We start from the raw sequence: 16,154 nt of genomic DNA on the forward strand, positions 1-16,154 counted from the left end.
CCAGTTTGCATTCCCACCAAGAGTGTAAGAGGGTTCAACTTTCTCCCCATCCTCACTAACATATCTTGTTTCCTGAGTTGTTAATTTTAGCCATTCTGACCAGTGTGAGGTGATATCTCATTGTGGTTTTGATTTGTATTTCCCTGATGCCAAGTGATGTTGAGCATTTTTCATGTGTCTGTTGGCCATTTGTATGTCTTCTTTGGAGAAATGTCTGTTCATGTCTTCTGCCCATTTCTTGACTGGATTTTTTGGCGTTTTTTGGGGTGTTGAGTTTGTTAAGTTCTTTATAGATTTTAGATACTAGCCTTTTATCTGATAGGTCATTTGCAAATATCTTCTCCCATTCTGTAGGTTGCCTTTTAGTTTTATTGGTCATTTTCTTTGCTTTGCAGCAGCTTTTTATCTTGATGAAGTCCTAATAGTTCATTTTTGCTTTCATTTCCCTTGCCTCTGGAGATGTGTCTAGTAAGAAGTTGCTGCGGCCAAGGTCAAAGGGGTTGCTGTGTGTGTTCTCTAGGATTTTGATTGATTCCTGTCTCACATTTAGTTCTTTCATCCATTTTGAATTTATATTTGTGTATGGTATAAGAAAGTGATTCAGTTTCATTATTCTGCATGTGGCTGTCCAATTTTCCCAATACAATTTGTTGAAGAGACGGTCTTTTTTTTCCATTAGATATTCTTTCCTGCTGTGTTGAAGATTAATTGACCATAGAGTTGAGGGTCCATTTCTGGGCTCTCTATTCTGTTCCATTGATCTATGTGTCTGTTTTTGTGCCAGTACCATACTGTCTTGATGATTACAGCTTTGTAATACAGCTTGAAGTCTGGAATTGTCATGCCTCCAGGCTTGGTTTTCTTTTTCAACATTACTTTGGCTATTCAGGGTCATTTCTGGTTCAATACACATTTCAGAATTATTTGTTCCAGCTCTGTAAAAAATGCTGGTGTTATTTTGATAAGGGATTGAATTGAATATGTAGATTGCTTTGGGTAGTATAGAAATTTTAACAATATTTGTTCTAATCCATGAGCATGGAACATTTTTCCATTTCTTTGTGTCTTCCTTAATTTCTTTCTTTAGTGTTCTATAGTTTTCAGAGTATAGATCTTTTACCTCTTTGGGTAGCTTTATTCCTAGGTATCTTACGGGTTTTGGTACAATTATAAATGGGATTGATTCCTTGATTTCTCTTTCTGTTTCTTTACTGTTAGTGTATAGAAATGCAACAGACTTCTGTGCATTGATTTTTTTTTAAAAAGATTTTATTTATTTGACAGAGAGAGACACAGCAAGAGAGGGAACACAAGCAGGGGGAGTGGGAGAGGGAGAAGCAGGCTTCCCGCCAAGCAGGGAACCCGATGTGGGGCTCGATCCCAGGACCCTGGGATCATGACCTGAGCTGAAGGCAGATGCTTAACGACTGAACCACCCAGGTGCCCCTATTTCAAACTTTGTACCCTACAGAGAGTACTTATCTGTATCAGATGGCTTTGATTTACAAATCAATTTGTAAAATTGATTCCAGGCTTATCACAAAGAAGACCTCAATAGATTCTCCCAAATAAGAATTATATAGGCCACTTTTAAAAATCCTACTGCCTTAAAACTAGAAATTTGTTCTTTTTAAGAAAATTTAAACATAATCTACTTGATAATGGAACACTCTTCTTTGTTCTTTGAAAAGAAAAAAAAATTCCTGAAATGGATAGATCCTGTGAGTCCTATCAAGAAATACAAATGAAAAAATAGGTATGAGAAAGAGGCATAAAGCATGCAGAGAAAATGAAGAATCTTATGTAGGAATGTGCTGGATCATCCTATTGCTCACTTGGTTGACCTGAAACTACATTTCCTGCAGTCTCCCTTTCTATATGGTTCTGGGCTAGAGATGGCCAAAAGCTGAACTTGAGTGATATTCAAGAAAGGAAATGAAGCCGTCGTAATCATTTTGGCATCCTGACAGCTCTCACAGTGGTAAGACACCACACTAGGGCAGCGAGCTTCCAATTCCAACATCTTATATACTAACATAAACAAAAGGGAATTATTTGAGAATGTTAGATAGCTGAAAGGATTTCTTTCTTTTTTTTTTTTTTAAAGATTTTATTTATTTATTTGAGAGAGAGAGAGAATGAGAGACAGAGAGCACGAGAGGGAAGAGGGTCAGAGGGAGAAGCAGACCCCCCGCTGAGCAGGGAGCCCGATGTGGGACTCGATCCCGGGACTCCAGGATCACGACCCGAGCCGAAGGCAGTCACTCAACCAACTGAGCCACCCAGGCGCCCGATAGCTGAAAGGATTTCTAAGAGGGCCTAAGAACTAAGATTTTAAGGCTACATGCAACCAGGATGATCCAGCCACAAAAAAAACTCCCTCTACCACAACAGGACTGTTCTAGTGGAAAGACCACTCATAGCATTTCAATACTATACCAGTATAGTAAATATAGTAAATGCTATGGACTCAATACCAGGATCATTGTAGCTGCTCTACAAGGTCCAGATGTCTGTGCATTGTGCTTTCTAGAATACGTACTCTCTCAGTCTTTGACCACCTCAGATTGTTCTCTTTCTTTCCTCAGTCTCTCATGGGTATAAATCATTGGCAGGAATGTCATATGACTTGAACCTTAGCTATAAGGGTGTCTAGAAAAGTACTTTTTAATTTTCTGTACTCTTAAAGCATGTCCTTGTCCTCTAGCCAGAGACTACCATGAACACAACCATAACTGAACAAGGTGGGTTTTCCTAACTTGTTGCAGTGAGGGAGAACACACATCTCAGGAACCATGGGGACCCCTCAACAAGAGGGTGTTAGATAGAACCTATTATAGGATTTGGCCTTCAGTTGGGTGATTTGTGGAGGGTCCGAGGAACCAAAGAATCACTCTACGTAGGATGCCATCCGAAAGTGTGTTTGTGTGTGTGGGATTTTATGATTGAATATCTCAATAAATAAATACATTTTATATATAGGCAAACTAGAGTGAGAAAAAAGGTGTCATTGGTAAAGAATTAACAGTCACTTATTTTAGGCAAGAGAGGGGTATGTTTGGTATTTTGTGGGTGGCACAGTGAACTTATTTTTGTCTGTGTTTAGACAAAATTATGGTTTGGACTTGCTTTATCTCATTTAATCATGGTCTCAGAGTGACCTTGTCTGAGCTGGTATTCTGTGAGATGGTTTATGTCCAACAGGAGAACAACATAGCTTAGTGTTGAATGGCTGGCCAGCTTCCGAATGTCAAAGGCTGTTCTTTTCTTTCTCAGGTGCAATCTAGGAGGTGACTGGAGTGGCTGTTGAGTAAGCAAATTTACTGTATTTGCCCCAGGTATCATCACACTTAATGGTGAAACTCTGGTGTTTCCCACCAAAGTCAAGTACAAGTCTAGTATGCCTGCTATCCATAGTCATTTAATATTTCCCAGAAGTTGAGTGAAAGCAGGAAGACAAAATGAAAGAAGAGAAAAATCTTCAGAAAGGAGGAGATAAATTATTACTTGCATATAATTCCCTACCTGGGAATCCAAGAAAATCAACCAAAAAATTATTAGAAGTAAGGAGTTTAATAAGGCAGTTGGTTACAAAATCAGTATACACAATCAATGCTTATCTTTTAAATCAACAATCATCAGTTAGAAAATACAATTTTAAAAAAGGCATTTAGATAGATGCTAAAATAGACAATATCTAGGAATAAATGACATAAGAAAAGTATGTAGAACCCATATAAATAAAACTAAAACTTCACTGGGAGATGTGAAGACTTAAATAAATGGTAGGGCATAGCACATTCTTGGATGGCATAACTCAATAATTCTGCCATTTCAATTCTAATAAAAATGTCAAAAGTATTTTTTTTTAACTAGACAATATAATTCTAAGGTCACCTGGGAAGATTAATAAAAGGCTGAAGAATTTTTGGAAGATTGAAGGGTGACTTACACCACTAGAAAGAAAGATTTATTATCAAAGTAGCATGATTCTTGCGTAAGAATAAAAATAGCCCCCCCCAAACAGGCTCAAGTATATACATTTGGTATAGGATAAAGGTGGGATTTAAATGTTCTTTTACTTCTGCTTCAGATATAGAAAGCTGTTGAGCACATCACTCCTGCCCTAATAACGAGGAAATGACAGGTAAACTCCAAAATCATGAGTTTTGTTGAGCCCGGGAGGAAGATGAGGATGTGAGGCCACCGAGTCAGCTGTTTCAGAAGAGACCCAAATCCCTCAGAGGTGAGGTGGGCTTCATAGAAGGCGGAGGCACCCCATTCTCTGCGGGGGTAAGAAAGCAGCGAAGCGTAACCTGTCAGCATCCACCTGTGTGTTAGTGTGCACACCCGGAGTGGCTGAGGCAGCTGAGGAATTCAGCCCCAGCGGGAGACGCTTTCCCACAGACTTCCATCAGGTGCTCACAGGGAGTGCTCTCTCCATCCCGCCTCAGAGGTGCAGGCAGGGGAGGGGCAGGTCATGGTTGTTGGGGACACAAAATGCCATGTACTTCCCTGGACTCTTCTCTCGTAGGAATCAAAAGCCTTAGGCTCCCAGGGGTGGGGCAGCAAATTCACTTGTTCACAGGATTCAAAGTGAGGTGGGGCACGAGGCCCTGTCCACTTCACTGGACAATTTTCACTATGTCAACTAAAGCTTCTAGTCTCTAGGGTGGTGAAGTCTCTTACTCCCAGGGCAGACAGACAGAGATACAGAGCTCAGTAGATGCAGGAGAGGCATTTGATAAAATTGAACATCCTTTTGTGATAAAAAACTCTCAGCAAACTAGAACTTCCTCAGTCTGATAAAGGACATCTACCAAAGCCCTATAGCTACCATCAACCTTAATGGTGAAAGATTGAACCTATAATTCTTGACCCATCCATACCACGGAATACTACTCATCAATAAAAAGGATGAATTACTGATGCAAGCAACAACATGGATGAATCTCAGAAGCATCATGCTAAGTGAAAGGAGCCAGATTCAAGAGACTCTATGCTGTATGCTCATATGAGGTCGATTGTCAGGAAGAGGCAAAACTGTAGGAACAGCAAACAGATGTGTGGTTGCCAGGGGCTGGGGTGTGGGACTGGGGGGCTGACTACAAAAGGGCGCAAGTGAACTTTGTGGGATGACGGAAATACTCCATCTCTGTGTCCTGCTTGTGGGGGTGACGACGCAACTGCATGTGTTTGTCAAAATTCATAGAACTAAACTCTTAAAAAGGATGAATTACATCCCAAGAAACCTGACTTTTATTTATTTATTTATTTATATATTTTTAAAGATTTTATTTATTTATTTGAGAGAGAGAATGAGAGACAGAGAGCATGAGAGGGGGGAGGGTCAGAGGGAGAAGCAGACTCCCTGCCAAGCAGGGAGCCCGATGCGGGACTCGATCCCGGGACTCCAGGATCATGACCTGAGCCGAAGGCAGTCGCTTAACCAACTGAGCCACCCAGGCGCCCTGAAACCTGACTTTTAAAAGCCTGGTTCAGGAAAGGGGCGCCTGGGTGGCTCAGTCATTAAGCGTCTGCCTTCGGCTCAGGTCATGATCCTAGGGTCCTGGGATCGAGCCCCGCATCGGGCTCCCTGCTCAGCGGGAAGCCTGCTTCTCCCTCTCCTACTCCCCCTGCTTGTGTTCCTGCTCTCACTATCTCTCTCTCTATCAAATAAATAGGTAAAATTTTTAAAAATTAAAAATTAAAAAAAAATAAAAACCTGGTTCAGGAAGAAAGTATTGTGCTATACACAGGACCTCAATAATCACTAAACCATCTGAAGAAGAAGAACTTTGATTTCTCACATCATAAAAGAAGATAAATTCTAAATAGATTATAGATATGAATGAAAAAATCAAACCGTTAATATGTGGGAAATATAGGTGATGAATACATAGCGGATAAAAGCATAAAGCACAACAAGGAAGTAAAAACCTTAGCACAGTGATTATACACAGGATAGTGATTGCCAAGACGTAAGGGGAGTGTGTCCTTGAGAAAGGACCCGCTGCAGGAATCTCTCTTCTCTCTCCCTTCCCCCTTTCCTCCTTCCCCACCTCTTCCCCTCCATCTCTATCTCCATCTCAGTAATACAGATGACAGTTACATGGACAGTTGTCTTATGATTAGTTATCACTGTGCAGCCTTCTGTATATGTGCCATATTTTATAATAGGAAAAAAGAGGTAAAATTGGGGTCCAAATGTAATTTTCTATATTTTACACATAGAGGATTTAGGCACAGAGAGGCCAAGTCTATTGAAGATTAATTTCGCCTATTTCCCTAGTCTGAGTCTCCACTCCCAATCCAATGCTCTGCTAGCCGAAAAAGCCACACGGCTTAGCACAAGTTAACAGACTCTGAGTCTTATAAACCAAGGCCAGTTTAAAAGGACCTAGGTTACCGATATGAGATGTTTAATAAAAAAATGAACAAATGGTGAAATATGAGTTGGAATGGCAAAAGCCTTTTAAACATCAAAGTAAAGGCAGAAGCCATAAAGGAAGAGATCAATAGATTCAACTACTCTCACATTAAAAATGACATACAAATTTAAAGTATCAAAACAAAATCAAAAGACAATATGCAATTGGGGAAAATATTTTTAAAGTACATGGCAGGTAACAGGTTAACATTCTGGAGATCCAAAGAGCCCTTAAAATCAATAAGACCAATATCCCAATAGCAGAATAGGCAAGGAATATAGATCGGCCTTTTTTTTTTTTAAGATTTTATTTATTTGTCAGAGAGAGTGAGAGAGCACAAGCAGGGGGAACTGCAGGCAGAGGGAGAGAGAGAAGCAGGCTCCCCACTGAGCAAGGATCCTGATGCGGGACTCGATCCCAGGACCCTTGGATCATGACCTGAGCTGAAGGCAGACGCGTAACTGACTGAGCCACGCAGGCGTCCAGATAGGCCATTTTTAAGGGAAGAAATACATATTTCTAATAAGCATTTAAAAATATCCATCCTCTCTAGTAATCAAACAGTTGCACACTAAAAGTGTGCACTTGCCACACATTCAGTTGTCTAGGGTTAGAGAGAACGGAAACATCTGGTATTGAGAAGCTTGAGAGAAGAGAGCACTCTGAAGCGTTTGGTAGGAGAGCAGTTCAGCAATAAGAGCCTCAAAAATTTCGTATTCTTTCATTTAACCAGTTATGCTCAAAGATATTTATAATAGTGATAATTGGAAGTGACCGGAGACATTCCAGTGATGGGGAACTGGCTAGGTTATGTTATTTTTGGGACATTTTCTAGCCAAAATGGCACCTCTGTGTGGCTTAGAAAAGGCTCCTCTCACTCCAGGGAGCTCTTACGCCACGCCTGTCCCGCGGCTGGTGTGGGCTGCAGCTTGTACGCTGGATACCGTGGCTCTGAAAACACACAGGGCAGCCATTAAAGCATGTGTGAATAATTTTGAATGACATTAAGGATATGTTCACCATATGCTATTAATCACATAAAATGTATGATGTGCCAAGAATAGTTTCTGGAATGTAATAAAAGCTATTATTTAATTTAATTTATTTTTATAGAAAACCTAAATTTATTTGTTAAACTATTACGAAGACTAAACAATGATCATCTGAAGTACTCTGAGGACATCATCCCAATTTCACTTGTTGTGGAAACCAACTTAAGAGGTTAGCCATTGAAGGCTATAACCTAAGAGGTTATAACAAAACAGACTGGCGAGACGTGGTGGAAGGAGGCAAAGCTATGAGAAGCACTTGTGTTAGTGGTAGTATATGTGGCTGGGATGTTTCCCAAGAGGCTCCCTAAAGATGCCCGAGTGAACTTATCTGGGTCCCAAATTAGTAAAAAGACCCTGTGGAGAATGAGCAGAGGCCAGGATTTCTCTGAGATCTCTGTCTTTCTTTTTAAGGGGTTGGGGGATCCTTAGGCTCTAAAGGGGTGTATCTTAGACTCAGCCTCCCTCCTTCCCATCCAGTCTACCTACACCTCCAAGCGCCTGGGCAGTCTCAGCATGTGGGCCTGCCGGGTTACAGAAGATGCGTAGAGTGAAGGTAGGAACTGGAGGTCCCCTGAGAGGGGACCTATACACAGAAAGTTTGGGGTAGATGATAAACTACAGATGCCCTCTTGGTTAAGTTAATTCGCCTTTATTAATAAAGGTCGTAGTTTCTTCTGCTCATGACAACTTTTTGTCTCAATATAGTCTGTCTCAAAAAAGAACGGGCTCAGGTAAGTTTTGGAGAAGGAAAAAGACTTTCATCAGCATCCACTCCACAGAAGAGGCACCAAGGTCTTTCCTACATTCTTGAGTAGAATCCCACAGCAGCATAACTCCTTCTCAGTGATCCCCATCTACATCCTCAACCTGGCCAGCAACTGTTGGTGTAGGGTCTACTCCAGGCCATCTTCATAGCCTCTTACTGACTCTTCTGTCCGGACTCCAGCCATGTTATACTGGCTGCTCACAGCCTGAGAAAGCACATTTTGTCATCTCCCCAGTGTGTTAAACGGGATAGTCCTTCTTCATCAGTGTAAAATGTAGGGATGTCTCCCTGCCCTTGTTCAGGTGCTTCCATATCCTATTCTTCTCCATGGTCATCATCTGAATCTTCATCCTCAGGAGCTGGATGCAAAGCCTGGACGTTGCCTCCAGTGTCCATTTATCACTAGGCACAAACCTAAATTCAGCAGTAGCTTCAACATTATCATCACTGTCTTCTTCTGCAACAGATTCTTGTGATTCTTCTCCAAATTCGGCATTCACCATAACATACAAATGCTCTCATGGATAGGCATTTTAGGTCCCTGGACACCACATGCAAACTAATGGTGGGATATTCCAGGGAGAATCCTAATCCAGAACCATCTAACCAAGACAGGCAGCTCCCAGCAATGCCAAGGGCACCGGTGCCCAGGCCCTGGCCGATCAGCACCACCTCGGTATCTGGTTACAGCCGGAGCCCCTCAGCCAAGCTGGTCTCGGGGAAACTTTGGAGGAAGCTCACAACTGCTTCCCCTTGTCCTGCCCCGGTAAGAGCTATTATTTGAAAGGTAAATTTTTAAGTGTGTACACAAGCCCAACTTAACAAAGAATAAGTAATATATGCATAGAAAGAAAACTAGAAAAAAATTAGAAGGATATATACCCAGATTTTAAGGGTATTACATCGGGTTGATAAGATTATAGACAACTTTTATTTTTACTTTTTGTGTTTTTCTATACTTTTGATATTTTCAGGTTGGAATATATATTATCTAGGTAATTAGAAAAAAAAGTTAAATTCAAAATAAATCTCATTTATTTATTTTTATTTTTTTAAAGATTTTATTTATTTATTTGACAGAGACAGTTACAGCAAGAGAGGGAACACAAGCAGGGGGGAGTGGGAGAAGGAGAAGCAGGCTTCCTGCCGAGCAGGGAGCCTGATGCGGGGCTCGATCCCAGGACCCTGGGATCATGACCTGAGCCGAAGGCAGATGCTTCGGCTGAGCCACCCAGGCGCCCCCAAAATAAATCTCATTTAAAGGGCCGGGCAGAAGCAGGTCAACAATACAGCTTAGCCAGGAGAAATGTGTTCTTTTGGCTACTTTCATTATTTTGAGTTTTCACATAATAACTTAAGGCTTATGGATGGAGAGAAAAATTAAAGGAGAGCAACTGTTTAGAATGACGTTAAGTGTTAGTGGTGGAAATGAGCGCATTAGAATGTGGAAATGAGAGTTGTGTGACATGTGCCATCCAATGGTGCAGGTTGTAACCTGAGCAAAACTGTCTTCTGACCCAGCCCTGCTCCTCACAGATGTTCGGGGTCTAAATAAAGCTTGGCATGGGGCAGAGAACAGATGGAGAACATGGTGGGAAGCCTCTGTGCCCTCCACCCAGTGATTAAGGGAGGAGATAAGGAGAGAGCAGTCTTTTTGGAGTTCATGCATAAGCCTAAATTGACTTTATAATGTGGCTAGTTCCTTCTTTACATCTGAGTTCCCCATTCTCATAGAGTGTGGGGCGCAAAGTGAGAGTGTTAAATGTGGCATGGTTTCTTTTCCCTTAAGCCACTGGTGTTAATTACTGGTGTTAATGGAGAAGAGAAAGCCAACAGACTGAGTGAAATAATGAGATGTCCGTGTTCTTAAAACTGAGCTTAATATTTACCCCTTTCCCTCTCTGTCTCCTTCTCTAATATTTTCCTGCACTGTTTACAACCCTCCAGTGACCCCTCACAGGCCTCAGAACATCTTGGCACAAAAGACCTACTTTTCATTCTAAAATCTTCCCATGTCACCACATCCTCCAACCATACCAAACTAGCTTTAGTTCTCTTAAACATGGATGGCGTGTTATCTCATGTCTCTGGGCACTTATAGACTTACTAATGTTATCAAATACCTGCCGTGTGCTAGGCACTGTGCTAAAGGTATTAGCCTCTGCCTCATGCCAATCCTATTCTTGTCTCTGTTTTACAAATGAGAAATCTGAGTTTCAAAGACACTAAATAATTTCCCTACAATCACACAGTAAGTGGCAGTGTCAGAATTTGAACCCAGATTTTAAAAAAACTGCTTTATTGAGCCATGATTGACATACAAAAAGCTGTAGATATTTAGTGTGTACAACTTGATGTGTTTGGAGATAAGTATACACCTGCAAAACTATTATTACTATCAGTGCCATAAATTGATCCATCACCTTCAAAAATTTCCTCCTGCCCTTGGAACCCAATTTTGACTCCAAAGCTTGAAATCTTTTTGATAAAAATTCTGGTGAAATAGATACAACACAAAACTTACCACTTTAACCATTTTTAAGTGTATGCTCTGCGGCATTAGGTCTGTTTACATTGTTGTGCAACCGTCATCACCATCCATTTCCAGAACTTTTCATCTTACCCACCTGAAACTCTGTTCCCGTTAAACACGAACTCCCCAGTTCTCCCTCCTCCCGGCCCCTGGAAACCACCCTTCTACTTTCTGTCTATGAATTGGGCCACTCTAGGTACCTCAAGTAAGTGGAATCATACAATATTTGTCTTTTTTGGTGATCGGCTTATTTAATTTAGCATAATGTCTTCAAAGTTCATACATGCTATAGCATGTGTCAGAATTTCTTTCCTTTTTAAGGCTGATTACTATCCCGTTGTGTGTATACATCACATTTTTTTTTATCTGCTCACCCAGCAGTAGACTCTTAGGTTGCTTCCACTGGCTCTTGATTGCTGTGAACACGGATGTACAAATATCTGTTTGAGTTCCTGCTTGCACTTCTTTTGAGTATTTACGCAGAAGTGAAATTGCTGGCTCATCTGGTAATTCCGTGTTTCATGACATGGACAGGGTTGAAGATTGTAGGCCAGTCATTTTGTAGACTCTCCCTCAATTTGGTTAGACTCAGGCAATGGCTTGGGCTAGAAGGTCACAGATACTGTGTTTTATTGCATCACACCCTACCCGGTGTCACACGACGTCTACTTGGTTACTGGTATTTTTAACTTTGATCACTGATGATGCTGGGGCCCGCCAAGTGTCTCTACTATAAAGTCTTTTTGTGATTCATAAGTATCTTGCGAGGAGATACATGAAACTATGTAAATACCTCTTTCGGCATAAGCCTCTCACCCACTAGAGTTTGGCATCCATTGATGTTTCCTGATGAATAGATTACTATGATGGTTACCAAATGGTGATTTTCTAATACCATCATTTCTCCTGCATTTATTACTTATCTTTCTGCTGTAAAGAAGAGCTTTCTCTTCTCATTTATTTATGCTTCAGTTTCTATCAGTCTGGATTTATGGGGTACTACTCTATCTAAGGGGTTCTAATCTGTTACAATCATTATTTATTTAAATGCTCATGACTTCTCAGACTCAGTCAGTGGAAGCCACTTCAAATTGGTTCTTGTGTCCTCTTGACATTTCTTCATCATTGGGCACTTCCATACTTCATGACACAAAAAGATGGTTCCAGGCTCATCTTATTTTCCCCCTAGATTCGGTGATTTGAAGACAGCATATTTATTTATGGAAATAGGGCTACTCCTAAATGTTTGAAATGCAAAAACAGTGCGAGACAGCCTGCTTCGTGTGCACCCACCTTCTAGCTACGCAGCCTTCAGATATCACTGCAGTTGGTTCCCGGATTCATTAGGTGTCAACTCCAACATAAGATGTGTGTGTTTTATAGCCAATTAAATGTTAGCTGGAAACCTGGCCTCCCTAGGGAGCCCCAAGAGGGGCTAGCTCTGATGGGTGAGGCAGGATTGCTGGGTTTCCTTCTCCCAGATACTCCAGGGCCTGCCAGCACGGGAGCTCTGTTCAGAGGGAAAACAGTCTTTACATATTTCTTCTTAATGGTAATAGAAGTGAAACTATTGTTGTAAAGAGACACTGGGTTTAGACTGCGCCATATGGCACTGAGAGGCGTTCATCAGTACAGCTTGCAATGGCTGAACTCAAAATAGCCCATATTTCCGCCTTGATGGAGAATTAGCCCTTGACTGCCAGGAAACACTCATTGTAGCAGCGCTTCAGCCATGTAATCTAAAATAATTACTAATTAAATGAGAATAAAATAGAGTCCATAATAACAATAATAATCACTGTAGCATTGGCCATTATCCAAGTTACTGTTTGGTGGAGCGTTACCTCGGGGAAGACGGCTTGCCAAAGTGGGGAAGACCCGTGTGGGAGCCGAGGTTTTCTCACTGCCGCTGAGGTAAGGGTTCGGGACTGCTCTGGGGGTCCTGACAAGGCAGACCCACGTTCACATTCCATCTATATGGCCGATGTCATGTTGTTTCAAGGCATTTCTTCACTAATACAGCAGGCAGCGTGGAAAACAAGGAACAGGAACAGCTGGGCGGCACTTGTCAGCGAATTTGTATCATCTTAGACAATAACTCAAGCAGGTACCTTGTCTTCGACAGGCGACAAGCTTAAATCTTTATCCCCTTCGTGGGAAAAGCCAGGCCCTTTCGCCAGAGGGCCTTTGGGTGTGTCTGTCCAACACCTAGTGGTTGGAAGCGAGTATGTGGGTTGGCTAGGGGGGGTGGGTTTCAGATCAGGTGCACAGGCCTGCCCGACTCTCTACGAAAGTAAAACGTGGAGGCTGTGTGGGTCAGAGGCAGGCTTTCTGCTTCCCACTGTTTGCGTGACCTAAAAGAACCTGCATTCCTTTACCTATTGGTTCACCCGACAAGTGAGTACCTACTGTGTGCCCGACATCATACTGAGTGGCTGGGAATATGGTTCAAGACACACATGCGTGCTGCCCTCAGGGATCTCACAGTCCCCCAGGTGGGGAGGATTATACAAATATAGAAGTGTAAAAAGGGCCAGGGGGACAAAGAAGAAAGGGCATGGGAGGAGAGCAGGGGGCTCTTTGCAATGTGACATCCGTGAGGGACCCTTGAGGGAATGCCGTTTATGATGAGGCCTGAAGTCACAGGAGTGTTTGGCCAGGCAAACAACGAGGGGAGAATGTTCCCGGCCAAGGGGTGCCATGGACAAAGGCCCTGCATGATGATGGACCCTCGTGAGTTTGAGGAGCTAGTGGAGATGTGTACAGAGAGACACAGAAGTACTGAGTGAGGGAGACCTCGGGGGGGGGTCCCCCAGCTTCAGGGCTTCGGTAGGCTTGGGGAGGAGCCCCGATTTGGTTCTCAGTGGTAGTGGGAGCTTTGGGGGTGAGCGGCGACAGAACCTGGTGTCTGTCTGTAAAAGCTCAGTGTGGTTGCTGGTGGAGAACGGCCTGGAGGGGGCGGGGCCTGGGCTGATCCCAGAGACTGGGTAGGAGGTCAGTAGAGAATCCAGGGAAGAGAGGACAGTCACTCAGGGAGATGGCAGGACATGGCAGCAAGTGGACTGATGGGGCTTTCATTTAGGCAGTAGACTCCACTGGGGGTGACCAGGGCTTGGGGAGGTATCAGGGTTGGTTCTCGCGTCTCTGGCTTGAGTGACTGGATAAATGGATGTGCTGTATGCCCAGGTGGGAACTATCCAAGGACAACTTTATCTGAGGGTTAAAATATTGTTTATCTTTATTGTGGCAAAATATACGTAACAAAATTTACCATCCTAACCACTTTTAAATGTACACTTTTGTGGCATTCATTCACATTGTGCCACCATCACCACCATCCATCTCAGAACTTTTTCAACTTACCCCTGAAACTGTACCCATTACACACAAACTCCATGTTCCCCTCCCCATGACTCCTGGCTGCCACCATTCCTCTCTATTTCTGTGAATTTGACTGTTCTAGGAACCTCAGATAATCATACAATATTTGTCCTTTTGGGACTGGCTTATGTCACTCTGCACACCGTCTTCAAGGTTCATCCATGCTATAACATGTGTCAGAATTTTCTCTCTAAGGCTGAATAATTCTGTTTTATGTATATACCACATTTTATTTATTTATTCACCCGCTGATGGATATTTGAGTTGCTTCTTCCTTTTGGCTATTGTGAACATTGCTGCTATGAACAGGAGTGTACAAAATCTGTTCCAGTCCCTGCTTTCACTTCTTTTGGGCTTATACCCAGAAGTGGAATTGGTGGATCATATGGTAATTTTATATTTAATATTTTGAGAAACCACCAAACTGTTTTCTTCAGTGGCTACAGCACCATTTTACATTCTCACCCAGTGTGCAAGAGTTCCAGTTTCTCCACATCCTCGCCAACACTTGTTTTTTATTTATTTATTTCTTGGATAATTGCTATCGTAATGGGTGTGAAGTGGTATCTCATTGTGGAAAAACACTCAGATTTTTAGATGAGAGATATTCACATGGTGCTGTCAAGTGAATGGTTGGCGATACCAGGTAGGATTTCCAAAGAGCGGTCTTCTGGCCCACAGATCCCTTCAAATTCTGTTGCTCATGCTGTGCAGTGGGCTCTCGTGAATGCCTCATCATTGTGGAGCATCCCTGTTTGTTGTTAGGTGTCCTCTCTCTGCCAGTGTGCTTGCTATATGAGGATGGGAGCATTTGGGCATTTGGATTCACTTCTGGTGAACAAATGACATTTTGTACTGGTTCGCCCCTTTGTTATCCGTATTGCGGCTCCAGGGGAAATTAACCAAGAATAACTAACTATGAGCTGCAAATAAAAATGGTAGAAAGCTTCAGAAAGGGAATTTATTGCCATGGTCTTGGGAGGTATATCTAGCTGAAATCAAATAGACTTGATGATCTTTTGGAGTGAATGGCAGGCATTTTTGTTTGTTTTTCTTTTGTTTTGTAACGAAGAAAATGCAGCTTTAAAGTGTTTTTCAATTTCTCTCTCAGCTTCCTTTCATTCTCTGATTTCTTTACTCTTAATGGGATAACGTAAACCATTTTTCTTTCATCTGTTATTCATCAAAGCTGTCGATTTACCCTGAACAGAATGAAGGCAAGGATGTTATTAAAATAAAACAACTTCCAATTGAGCTGCTAATAAATGCTGAAATGCATCCACATTTCTCCTATTGATTATATCCTGCTGACAAAAGCAAACACAAGCATGTACCACATGCTGCCCGTGGAAATGAAAGATTTAATTAGATGAAAACCGAATGAGCTGGAAGATCTACTGCACTCGGCTATCAAACAATTGTTATTCATAATTGGCTGTTTGAAATGTCCCTGCTTCTTGAGCTTTTTTCCCTTAAAAAATTCCCTACCATGCAGTAAGATGAACATGGTCGTTAGTAAATTTTCCCCTGTGCATTTTACAGGCTCAAGGTTGTGGGCTAGAATGAGCTCTGTCAGGCCATAAATCAGGTATAATAGAACATCTTGAAATTGAGAATTAGCAGGCGAGAGCAGAGAGACGGCATGTCTTCTCCATTTCAGGCCCATCTTCAAGTACTGCAGGTGGGAACAGAGGTGTTGGTGGAGAGGGTGTAAGAAGAGGTCCATAAACTCAGAGAGTGGGATTCTTTTGAACTCACTAGGTCTGTAAGTGTGCCCATGTAAAGTTTAATGTCTGGCAAATGCACTGCTGTTTAGTGATGGCAATGTATTAAAAAGTTGGTATTCACTTTGCCAGGAATGTTTCAAGCACCTATCAAGTGGCCTGCTTTTTAAGATAGTGAGGAAAAGAAAAATGGACAGAAATCACTGCTTGTGGCAGCCACGTGGCAGTTAGCTTATGCAGATTTTCCTTCTTGGAACCCTGAGGCTT

General features: G+C 42.1%; 1 pseudogene; it reads right to left on the bottom strand.

Annotated features, from left to right (window-relative positions):
* Nucleotides 1-8,323: 8,323 nt before the first annotated feature.
* On the bottom strand, nt 8,324-14,179 carry LOC118549679 (methylosome subunit pICln pseudogene; annotated as a pseudogene).
* Between the last annotated feature and the right edge of the window lie 1,975 nt (nt 14,180-16,154).

The sequence above is a fragment of the Halichoerus grypus genome, chromosome 2, assembly GCF_964656455.1.
Source record: "Halichoerus grypus chromosome 2, mHalGry1.hap1.1, whole genome shotgun sequence".
NCBI classification, from domain to species: domain Eukaryota; kingdom Metazoa; phylum Chordata; class Mammalia; order Carnivora; family Phocidae; genus Halichoerus; species Halichoerus grypus.